Here is a 13,049-nt window from a genome sequence, read left to right on the forward strand (position 1 = left end):
GCCGCCCAGTGGCGCGGATGGAAATTTACATTTCAGTTTCTAGTTTTAGTCGCAGACGAGAGCTCTCATATTTAAACTTAATTTATTTTACAACAAAAAATACAATTTTGTCAGGGTCTCGACCAGCAGATTAATATGGATCTACTAATTTAGATAACCCAGATCAGCTCTCAACTGATGGGGTAAGACAGATAAAGTGTTGTATTGAACTGAAAAGCACACGGTCAAAGTTAAACACATAAAATATAGAACAAATGATTCTCCGAGACTCTGTTAGTTTGGTGAAGTAGATGTATTTGTTTTGATTGATTTAAATTAATGTGTATCATGTCTGTTCACAGTTAAACAATGATTTCAATGTGTTGGTGTGTCTCGTTGTTTACAAACTCAGGCAGCTTTTATAATACAGCTTGATTGGAAGACAGGACAATTTTGAACAAATTATTTTAAAGCCTGTGTTAAAATAACTGTTTACATTATAATCTGTAAGATAATGACTGATATATTGTCTATAATGGTGTCTAATTGCGTATTTTATTAATATTTATAGATGTGAGATCAGATATTCACCAGCTCCCCCTTGAGGAGTATCTGGAGAGTGAAGTTTATCAGTTTGACCAGGTAAAACAATAATGAATTAAATTATTTGTCTTGCATTAAACAGGGCATATAGGTTTGTTTTTACTCACTGAATACAGCAAGCATGGAATCATACACTTAGAACTGATTCGAAGCAATGCAACATTTGGTAATTAAACTCTTGGGGTTTTTTTCTTTCATTTTTCTTTTTTTTAGATGACTTCTGTTGGAATGGATCTACAATGATGACTTTGTAGCGCTCAACTCCAGTCCTGGGACCCACAGTGCTGCACATTTTGTTTGTCTCTCTAATCCGATAGACTCAGATCAGTTCATGTAGCTCTCTGAAAACGCGCTGACGATTTGAATCATTAAACATATTAAACAAGGGAGACAAACCATGCAAAATGTGCAGTGCTGGACCAGAATCAAGAAATACAGGTTTGCAAGTGGTGTACAGGTTTTCACTGATTTACAAAATGATTCACTGTAGCAGCTGACATCCGCTGGTCAAAATGATGTAAATGCAATAAAAATAAAATCCAAAATGACACCTTTTACAAAATGATTGGGAATGTTTTCACATGAAAGTGTAATGTATTTAATGTAATCTACAAATCATTAAATATCATTAAGATAAAGTGTCTGTATAATGTGTGTTGTTTTATTAATATCACATTTTATGTTTGTCACTAAAATCGAGCCTAAACTATAAAACTGACCCCGAGATTAGTTAAAAATATAACACAGCCTCGTTTTATGGAAATCAAGTGACTTGGCCACTGATTAAATTAAAAGATTAATAAAAGATTCAAAGCTTCATGAACCAGTGTTTCAAAAGCTTCATGAACCAGTGTTTCAAAAGCATCTGGTACTACATATAAGAGCTGCTGGCTCACCTGTGTTTGATTCCGGTCTTTTCTTGATCACACTGCCCCATTCCAATCTGTACTCAACTTTCCTATTAAAAAAATGAATAATGACATTTCTCATATACTGTAGAAACAATGTTATTTCATACAAATGAGTGTAGACAATTTGCTAGAAAAGATTAGGTGATTTATTAAAATGTCCAAGAAATTAAGTGATCTATGTCTTTAAAAAATAAAAAAAAAGCCAATATCAGTGGCTCAGGAGATAAAGCATTGTGTTGAGTTCAAAGCCCACTATTGCTCAGAGGTGGACAGTAACGAAGTAAATTTACTTGAGTATTGTACTTAAGTACACTTTTTGAGTATCTGTACTTTACTCGAGTATTGTTTTTTCTGGAAACTTGCGACTTTAACTTCACTACATTTGAAAGACAAATATCGTACTTTTTACTCAACTACATTTATATCAAGGTCCCCAAGTAGAAAGTCGTTATATGTAGCAGTTTTTACAGCGTGTGCATTTTCAGATTCACTGAACCCTTTTTTTTCTGCGAAAATCCGGCCTGCGATCTGCCAGGACCTTCCTGTGTTGCCAAGTCTTACAGTATTCCTAAGCCTGCAGTTTTCCGCCTAGCTTTGAATGGACATTTGGCTGATATTTTTTACGCAAATCTGGCAACCTCGGGATCTTCCCCGCTAAACTAATGTAAACGTCCGCGCTACTGCAAGCTAAAAGCGCTCTAAAAAGGCATTTGTAAAATTAACCATGTTTTTACTATAGTAACCATAACTATGGTATTTGCAGTAAAATCACAGTATCCACAAATGTACTATTATCTCACTATAGTAACCATAATTATGCTATTTGTAGTAACTTCAGTAACCACAAATTTACCATAGTTTCATTATAGTCAGTTTAATTTTGTAGTTAAACTATGGCAATACAAATGGTAGGCTAATATATCTGTCAAAAATGACTGCCCTCACTTTACCACATATATATATATATATATATACAAATTAGGCCTACTGGTAAATTGCTGCTAAAAATTGGTAAGGGAAGTATATAAATCTGAACATTATTTTATTGTCAAAACACTGCACATAAATACATATATTTTTTGCAAAGAAATTATCAAAAAGTAGGCTAAATGAAAACTTTAGAACCTAAACTGGGAATCAATAAGAATTGAAATCAATAAGCAGAACCAGAATGGATAAAATTCAAACAATACCCAACCCTAGCCACATGTTGTGAAGTTCACTGATTTTTGAGCATTTTATGAACACTGATCAGTTGATGGCAAAATTCAAAAAGACGGTTCTTTGGTGCAACCTGCACACCCATGGCCATACTGAGAGAATATGATCCAGTTTTCTGAAGAGATTAAAGGTTTGTTTTCTATTCAATGTTTGCCTAAAATGAACCATATCATAGATTTCAATATCTCTTTGAAAAAGAACTTTGTAACTCTTAAACAAGTATTAAAATGAGTTCAATGTAGCTGTAGGAGTGTTAGATAAAAAATAAAGATAATTATCTTCATTCAGTTGTTCCATTTCAGTATGTTTTGTAACATAAAAGCTCTTAATTCCAAAGATAATACAAGCTAATCAGTGTATTCAGTAGGTTGCATTAGTGGCATATGGTATTGTAAATATACAACAATGTGACAATAAAACAATGCATTTACTTTTTACTTTTGATACTTAAGTACTTTTAAAAACATGTACTTCCGTACTTTCACTTAAGTACAAATCTGTCTTTACAACTTTCACTTGTAGTGGAGTAGTATTTGACCAGTAGTATCTGTACTTTTACTTAAGTAAGGAAGTTGTGTACTTTGTCCGCCTCTGCTATTGCTTAGATTCATTTGTTGTCAAACTTCCCCAAACACCAGGATTCAGTGTGAGAGCCATGGTGGTGCAAGTAGCTAAACAGACATTCACTGTCAATAAAACTCAGATGAGGACAAGGGTTCAAATCCCACCTCAGCATGTTGTGATTGCAATCACCCAACAGAGAGACACTGGTTTATAGTGAAATACTGTATAAGTTCCTTCATATGTTCAAACAAGTGATCTCTGCCTTGTGGTTCTGAGGTTGCTGATTCAATCCCAGCCAGATCACTGTGATATGAAGAAGTGGGGATGAAATAGGAGAGACTTGGCCAAAGCTTTAACTGGTTTATTGCAAAATCACAGGTGAATAGTGAAGTCTATGTTCCTTCACATATCCAGACAAGAGATCTGTTTAGGTTACCATCATTTGCTTTCTAGAGGGGTGACCCTCCAAAAAGAAAATGATGGTATGTCAAGTACACAATAAAACACAAACACACGTAATAAGTCTCACCTGTCCATGAGCAGATGTCCATCATTACATCCAGAAGCAAAATGAGGAGCTAAGCATGGCAAGAGCATCAGACCAACTGAAACAATGTGCAGTTAAAGCTATTTTAAGATGATTTTAGTCAAAATAAATACAATCACTAGTAATATGACTTACAGGTTTATTATTTTTGACAAATAGGTGGCACGGTTACCAAATTAATGTGGTGTGGTCAGTGTGAGGTGACAATGGACCAATGGTCTAGGAGGAGTTCGAAAAAGTAAGTTTTCAAAGAAAATCAAAATGACGGACAAGAAGTATGACTGATTATTTCATTATTTTTATCGATGTTCTCAGCATAATCCAAGGAATCTGTCAACACCAGTCTCATGACAATAGGCAGAATTAATCAAAATACTTTACTCTTTATTTTTATACTATAAAGCATTTTGGTCTGATGTGAACAGCTGCACACATTCACCAAATCCAACAAGGCAACATTAGAGGTTACTGAAATTTACTCCTCTTTAATCTTAAATATGTGTGTTTATTAGTGTTCTCCCACTTTTTCAGTGGCATTAGTTACAGAAGCATTTTGCTTTGGATAAAAGTGTCTGCTAAATTCATAAAAAGAATACATTTTTAAAAGAAAGCTACTTTTATCCAAAACGACCAGACTGCATTCAAGGCATACTTTTTATCAGTTTCTAGTTTTCCTGGGAATCAAACCCACAGCCTTAGTGTTGCTAGTGCTATGCTCTACTGATTGAGCTACAGCACGACTTATTCACTTTTCTTCATTAAAGCATCATATATCAACCAGCTACAAGGTAATTCACAAAAATACAAACTTTTTTTGAGGCCAAAAAATATTTGAAAATTGGACAAAAAGACAAAGGTATAAAACTTTGTACTTAATAGCTTATAAGAACTACAATCCCATGAAGCATTAACATTATGACAATCAAATTTAAAACTTTATTAAAGTTTATTCCATTTAAAATTGTGATTACATCAATATAAACAATACATTTTAAGTTTATTGCATAAAATATGCAACAAATAAAACAACATAAAATAAAATAAAACAACAAATATGTATGTATTTTGAGAGCAAAGGGCCACAAATTATGCTGTCATACATGATCGTTTTAAAAGTAATTTGAAAAATTGCAGGCAGCAGATGGCTTTAACAAAAGCATATACCATCGATTAATAACCTCAGAGCTAACAAGGGTTCAGTTCTTCAATTGTGGTGGGCGATTTTCAAATGGTTTTGAAAAAAGTCTCTTATGCACATCAAGGCTGCATTCATTTGATCAAAAATACAGTAAAAACAGAAATTTTGTGAAATATTACAATTTAAAACAATAAACTAATAATGTAATTTATTCCTGTGATGGCAAAGCTGAATTTTCAGCAGTCATTACTCTAGTCTTCAGTGTTACATGATCCTTCAGAGAGCATTCTAATTTGATGTTCCGTTTTTATCATCTATTATTGGTTCTCAATTATTATTAATGGTTTCTATTATTATAAATGTTAAAAACAGTTTTCACAGCTTAAAATATTTTTGGACATTTTTTCAGGACTCTTTAAAGAATAAAAAGTACATGGAACAATATTTATTTGAAACAGAAACCTTTTGTAACATTATACAGGTGTTTACTCTGACTTTTGATCATTTAATGTGGCCTTGTTGAATAGAAGTGTTTATTTTCTTTTTCTTTCTTTCTTTCTTTCTCTTAAGTTACATTTTACAATATATATTAAAACTGAAAAGTTATTTTAAATTGTAATAGTATTTCTCTACATCTGTTTTACTGTAGTTTTCATCAAATAAATTATCTTAATTATTCTAAACGTTTGACTGGTACAGTAAGTTGTGGTAGCATTTTGCTGTAAAAAAAAAAAAAAAAAAAAAAGTCTCATTGGTTACAGAGCTAGTAGAAACCTGAAAAGACTTTGAGAAATGATGTAGCCTAGTATAAGCATAACAAATTATACGCATGCGTAATTTAAATAATTATAATAAATAATCAAATCAAAATGTTATAGTAGTTTTTACAATTTGTAATCGCATTTTCGAAATATATATCCTGACGAGGAATCTACCAATAACATTTGAGCGGCAGCACTAGGAACGCCCACGAGCGCCTGCAGCTATAAAAGTATTTTTCAATAAAATCAACAGAAGCAACTTTTACATTGCAATATTTAAGCACGCCAATCCAAACGATGTAAAAGTTAACTAGGTACCAGCTAACATTTATTCAAATCAGAAATACACTGTTTACCAATCAATGTTGACATTTGTAATAACTTACCATGTGCTATCTGCTGCTCCCTGCTACAAGCTCCGCCCTAACTTCCGGTCCACGACTAGTGGCGCTGCTGAGCAAATCGTGAGATGTAAATATTAATAACACAAACTTACAAACATTTTGTAAATCGTCTATCTAGTGTGTGTTAATTTTCCATTATTATTGCTGTTGTTTGTTCTTTATCTCACATTCTCTTTTTGAATATGCTGTTCAACTAAATGAACAGCCTATGCAGTGGAGATCAAAATGAGAGAATGTTTAAATAATTTTGATAATTTCCAAAAATCCAAGGTCACTGCTTAGTTCTATTTTAACTTTAATTTTTAACAACAGGAGAGGAAGGGCAGTTTCTTTAAGTATATTTCATAAATGAATTGTGTTCTGAAGCACGGTGTAAAAAACTTAAATGAGATATTTAAAAAAAAAAAAAAAAAAAGGTTTTTGGTGTTATTCTGGTACCTGGTGCTAATTTCCTTAATCATATGACAAACCCTATTTAACTGGAATCATTCCTCTAATTTTCACTGAGATATCAAGATGGCGAGCCACTGAAACCCTCCAACAGCAGGTTGTCCAGATGAAGGCCAAAGTGACACTGTTTTCACTCTAATCAGATCAACATTTTAAACAAAATTCTACAAAACTTAAGAGGAAAAAAATCTAATTATCACGTGATGTGATAAAATAACTTATCTTCCCTGCAAACGATACAATGAATGAATGAATGAATGAATGTTTAACTTAAAGGTCCCATGACATGCTGATTTTTGGATGCTTTTATATAGGCCTAAGTGGTCCCTAGTACTGTATCTGAAGTATGTTTCCCGAAATTCAGCCGTGGTGCAGAATTTCAGCCACTACGAGCCAGTTCCACAATGAGCTTTCCTTAGGACGTGCCATTTCTGTGTCTGTAGCTTTAAATGCTAATGAGGAGGAGAGAGGTGGGGCAAGGTGGAGGGTGGGTGTGTGGCCTTAACCGGCTTGCGCTACCATGCGCTAATGTTGACAGTGGATGTATCTCGATGGCTCGTAGACACACAGTCGTTCAAGCTTTTCAGTTTGACTGATGGAAGAAGTTGCAACTCAGTGGCTACAGCAGGACGTCTCCGAATGGTTAGTTTAAAATATTGTGTCTGGATACGGTAGTTGGTTTGTTTATGTATGCTGTTACAGTTATTATCATGTAGCTAATGCTAGCCATAGGCTCAGATGAAGGAACTAAAAAAATACTTCGGTGTTCATTTGTACATCCAAAGACTGAGCAACTGCCATGCTTTGCTCGTTTGCAAGCCATGATGTCTCTAGAGGGAAAAAAAAAATATTGCGCTCGCCTCACACGGTAGTAGCTCATTTTCTCATGGGCAGGCAAAGCAGAGAAAGGGGAGGTAACCTTTCCCTGTATGACGACATAAAGGGAAGATTCCAGATTGGGCCATCTGAGCTTTCATTTTCTCAAAGGCGAAGCAGGATACCCAGGGCTCGGTTTACACCTATCGCCATTTCTAGCCACTGGGGGACCATAGGCAGGCAAGGGGAACTCATATTAATGTTAAAAAACCTCATAAAGTGAAATTTTCATGCCATGGGACCTTTAAAGGCCAAAATAAAACAAAATATAAGCAGGTTTCCATATAGAGAATGAGCAGTAACCATGGCAACGGATAGTGTATACTGCTAACAATAATAATAATGATAAATTGGTCCTTCCAAATCTGTGATTTCTAGAATATTGCAGCTTTACAATGACATATACTGTTCATTCAAGACCCTCAAAAATGCTGGTCATCCACTCAGGACCGCATTAAGACCTCACTGGGCCCCGAGGATATGAGTTATTATAGGGCCCCCCATCACAATAATGATATACAGGTGCATCTCAATAAATTAGAATGTCGTGGAAAAGTTCATTTATTTCAGTAATTCAACTCAAATTGTGAAACTCGTGTATTAAATAAATTCAATGCACACAGACTGAAGTAGTTTAAGTCTTTGGTTCTTTTAATTGTGATGATTTTGGCTCACATTTAACAAAAACCCACCAATTCACTATTTCAACAAATTAGAATATGGTGACATGCCAATCAGCTAATCAACTCAAAACACCTGCAAAGGTTTCCTGAGCCTTCAAAATGGTCTCTCAGTTTGGTTCACTAGGCTACACAATCATGGGGAAGACTGCTGATCTGATAGTTGTCCAGAAGACAATCATTGACACCCTTCACAAGGAGGGTAAGCCACAAACATTCATTGCCAAAGAAGCTGGCTGTTCACAGAGTGCTGTATCCAAGCATGTTAACAGAAAGTTGAGTGGAAGAAAAAGATGCACAACCAACCGAGAGAACCGCAGCCTTATGAGGATTGTCAAGCAAAATCGATTCAAGAATTTGGGTGAACTTCACAAGGAATGGACTGAGGCTGAGGTCAAGGCATCAATATGGAAGCAGAATAATGACAATAGTTTTTGAAAAAAGATGCATTGCAATTAACAGTGCTTGAATTTTAATGCCTTGTATTTCCAGGGCTTGCATTTTTAGGTCCTGAAATTTAACATAGTTGTTTATTTAAGCTGTGAATATTTCAATTCAAAATATTTCACACACATTTTCAGAATTAAAAATTCAATAATTCATATTCACCTTCCAGAATTCACTTCCAAAATATCCAATCTGTTTAAAAATACGATGTATAATATTCGACAGGCAAATTTCAGTCATTTTATTTCACTTTCCAAATTCGCTGCCACAAATTCAGTGGTTAAAATTCGGCAGAAAATTCAGCTTTGCACATCCGGGAACCGCAGGAATAGCAGTAGAGCACCGATGCATGATCTCCAGCTGATGTCAGCCGCTCACCAGCAGGTGGCGCATGCGGCTGTTGATGAAGGCCATATGTGGATCAAGTCACTCATTTACAAAAACTGATTTGCAGAAATGGAGCTAGCGCTAGAAGTTTTGATTATCGGGGCCAGTATAAACATGTGGAAACGCTGATTGTGTGTATGTTTAATTCAACATTTTCGCTGTTTCCCGTAGCCTATATATAAGCAGCTTTCTCTATCACAAAGGAGATCATAATGCTCTTTTACCCAACGCTGAAGTACAGAACTAACATTACATCTGAGGAAGACATATATTGCTTTCGGTTGCTTATTTCTGTAACTTTGTATCATGGCTTGTGTGACGCTGTGCTGTAATACTGGGGTTCCCCTCATATGTCACACTCCAGGATTCCCCAACGACGCGTAACGCGCCTCAGTGAACTAATACAGTGATATAAGACCTCAGATCTCAGAGTACACTTTATTGATGATTATGCAAACTATATACAGGCATGCAAATGAGGTCAGAAGAAAGCAACGTGCTGCATTTCACAACATTACTGCTTTTGCTATATTTTGGATCAAATAAATGCAGGCTTGGTGAGCAGAAGAGAATCTTACTGTCCAAAAACTTTTGACTGGTAGTCTATGTACTGTTTTTGTTATGGAAAAGTATCTACATTTTAGGACAAAATACAGTTCTTCAGATCTCTCTCTTTTTTTTCAAATGAATGAATGAGTCAAAATGATTTTCACTGGTAATCAACATCACAGAAGCTGTTCATAGACCTTACATTGTATTTGTCCCATTGAAGTCAAACCAGTGCAGTGCACTATACTGACATAGCAAAGACAATATATTAAATGAATCTGGCACATTTAAATGAAAGAAAACAAAGAAAAAAAAAACTTAACACATACAAATTTTGACACTGCAAATCTACTTACTGTGTTGTCCTCAGGGGTTGTCATATGCCAGTTTTGTGGTCCATTTTCACTGTCAGATTCTCCCTGCTACACAGAAAAGAAATCTCTAGTTCTTTTGTAAACTAAGTACAAGCAGTGCTAAATAGATGCAATTTCATCCCAATTTCTCAATTTAAAAAAATGTATGTGTCATTTTAGTCATGATATGCTGTATTACAGGGCTCTTCAAATCTGATCCTGGACAGCCATTGCCCTGCAGAGTTTAGCTCCAACCCTGATCAAACTTATCTACCTGTGATTTAGTGATCCTGAAGATCTTGATTAGCTTGCTCAGGTGTGTTTTGGAGATAAATCCTGCAGTGCAGTGACCCTTCAGGACCAGATTTGAATAACCCTGCTGTATTATAATAGTAATGTAACATCTTATAATGGTATGAGACATAAGCTGCATTTAAACTTTATACTTACTTGACGAACTGGATCTTGCAACCATGCTTTATATTGCTTTTTCCTAAAACCTTAAAGCAACAGAAAAGAATCCTCCGTTCCACCTCAAATCAGTAATACAATAAAATACAATACAATGTCCACAAGCCAGTACCTTAATGGCAATCACTCCATCTTCTTTTAGTGCTACTTGCTTTGCAAGTACAACTTATACGCCATTGTCTTTATAGAGTTACTGACTGCAAGGTAAAAATACAGAGCAAAATTAAGACACTGCATCGGATCGAAAAGTAACAAAGATAAGAAATACAAAGTTAAGACTTTAGGGTTACTATAATGATTCTTATGATCTTGATTTAAAGGTGTATGCTAACTTACATTAGTTTGGTAGATAAAGTAATGTGTTTGCACAGTAATGTGTAGGCTAAGTAATGTGTTTTTTCTTACTTTATAAACCAGGCATGAAATGTGTCACTTTTAAAATGAAGAATCCAATAAGAGTCTGAATTTCAATAGTGTTAATCTGGTTTTAACAAAAACCATAATTATTGTAGCACAACCTCAGTTAATGTGTGGTTGCCATAGCAACCATGTTTTCTGGCTTATTTGTTTTGAATGGTAATGTAACAGTAAAAATAGGCTATAACACCTAAATATAGATATTTTCATTAAAATAAACAGATAAATAAATAAGCGTTGTACTTACAGTAAAAAGTCAGTTGTGTTGCTGGTCTTAAAGCGCGGTTACTTTGTTGCTACATTTCCGTTATTTTGTTGCTCGCGCACACACTCGAGGAAACGCGTCATACGCTGTGAATTCCGGAGCAGCTGCGCCGTCTACTGGTGAATCGGGTAAGTAAAACTTAATTTTTCATTAATTAAAATACTTGAAAGTAAAAAAGACACCTTAGAACAATGGTGTAGTGAACACAACGATAAAATGCTGACCAAACCACAAGATTTCTTAACACAGTTAACGTTAAGTGTAATATGTTACCATGGAAACATATAGCAACAATGAAGTTAAAACGGTTTTGAGTTGCTATTGAAATGATTAAATCTCTTTGAATATCTATCTATCTATCTATCTATCTATCTATCTGTTTTAAATTGTAGTTCTTTTTTGCCATTATAGACAAAATGTGGGCATTAATTGAATGGACAGAAATTGAAGCCTCTCTGGACATTGTAAAGAGAAAAGACATTCTTCAATCTGTAGTTCATGAGGGGGATGTTGTTGATGTACAGTATGAAGATGAAAGCTCTCCTGCACTTATTCTCAAGATGAATGGTGAGATTGGTGAATGAGTGAATGCATGCAATTGCAATTTTTTTTCTGATTGAACTATTCATTTGAAATAATGAATTTCCTTTCCTGTACAGAAAATAAGGACAAGCTACTGAAGCGTCTAAATCGGATGGAGTCAGAGCAAAGGCAAAAAGAGGAGTGCAAGCTGCCTGAAAAGAGAGCAATAAAAAGGAAAATAATATTCAGTCCAGAAAACACCCCATCATCAATAGTCCAGATCAAGAGATTTAAAAAAGTAAAATCTAGCTTCCTGATAAATTATATCAACATTGTTTAATGTGGTCTTCGTTTTGAGATATACATTCATGGTCTTTGGGATCTCTAGAGACAAAATGTAATTTTGTAACAAAATAATAGTTATAATAAATAACATTTTCCTGTTGATTAATGTTTTTACTCCAGTTTTTACTACAGTTTTCTGAGGATTTATGATATTTTTTAAATTTATATAAATCTCATACAGTCTATGAGTTTCTGCAGTTTGTGAGTGGCACATTTATTTTGCAAGCCAAAATTTTCCAAAACATATTTATTTATTAATTTATATAAATAAATAAAAATATCATAAATCCTCCGAAAACTGCACAAATGAGTAAAAACATTAATAAACAGGAAAATTGCATTTTTTTTTAACTATTATTTTTATTTATTTCAATTTTGTCTCTAGAGACCCCAAAGACCATGAGTGTGATTTTATTATTTTTTTCACACTAACATAAAATCAAGATATCATTCCAATTTTTTTTTTTTTTTTTTTTTTTTGTACATCTAGAAAGTGTTGACCATTTTACAAAGTCTCATGACATTTGGACAAAGAGAACATTTTAAAAAAAATTAGCAAATGCCATTTGCGGGTCAAAAACACCCCGAAGACTGTATAAGGGTTAAGTGACAATGCATGTGTTTTTGTTGTTCTGTGACTTTAATTTTGTCTCTCAACTTAGGTGGAAAAAACACAAAATCACACACTGTTGCTTAAATAAATTGAAGAAAAAAACAAAGAAAATTACACATTAAATGACCTGAGAAATGAAATCAAGGCCTTGAGAGCAGAGAATCAGCAACTAAAGGCCCTGAACTTTAAGCTGCAAAACGGTAGGTTATTGATATACATGGTTATAGATTTTTTTGCTATATGAATGAATGAGTTCATTTAAACATTGCTTTTTTTATTTAGACATTATTAACAGATTTGCAGAGTTGCTTCCTAACAGCAGTGTAAACAAGCATGCTGTGCAAACCTCCTTAACAAGTGCAGCTTGCAGCGCTGCCCTTCAACCAGCCAACTCTTCACATCTTAGTTCTTCTGGACTGGACCATGTGAGAATACTATTTTTTTTTTTTTTTTTCACACCATATAATAAGTCTATTCTTGTGTGTGAGATTTAGGAAAACATAAGGATTTTGTAAAACGCAGATTAAAAAATATGGCCAATTCAAT

The 13,049-nt window shown here is 34.3% G+C and overlaps 1 long non-coding RNA gene across 1 annotated transcript; it reads left to right on the forward strand.

Annotated features, from left to right (window-relative positions):
- The first annotated feature begins 26 nt into the window (after positions 1-26).
- On the forward strand, positions 27-1,162 carry LOC131539614 (uncharacterized). The gene is made up of 3 exons (XR_009270928.1): positions 27-182; positions 551-621; positions 796-1,162. It is a non-coding gene; the product is annotated as an uncharacterized LOC131539614 (long non-coding RNA).
- Positions 1,163-13,049: the final 11,887 nt, after the last annotated feature.

The sequence above is a fragment of the Onychostoma macrolepis genome, chromosome 04 (assembly GCF_012432095.1).
Source record: "Onychostoma macrolepis isolate SWU-2019 chromosome 04, ASM1243209v1, whole genome shotgun sequence".
In the NCBI taxonomy this organism is placed as follows: domain Eukaryota; kingdom Metazoa; phylum Chordata; class Actinopteri; order Cypriniformes; family Cyprinidae; genus Onychostoma; species Onychostoma macrolepis.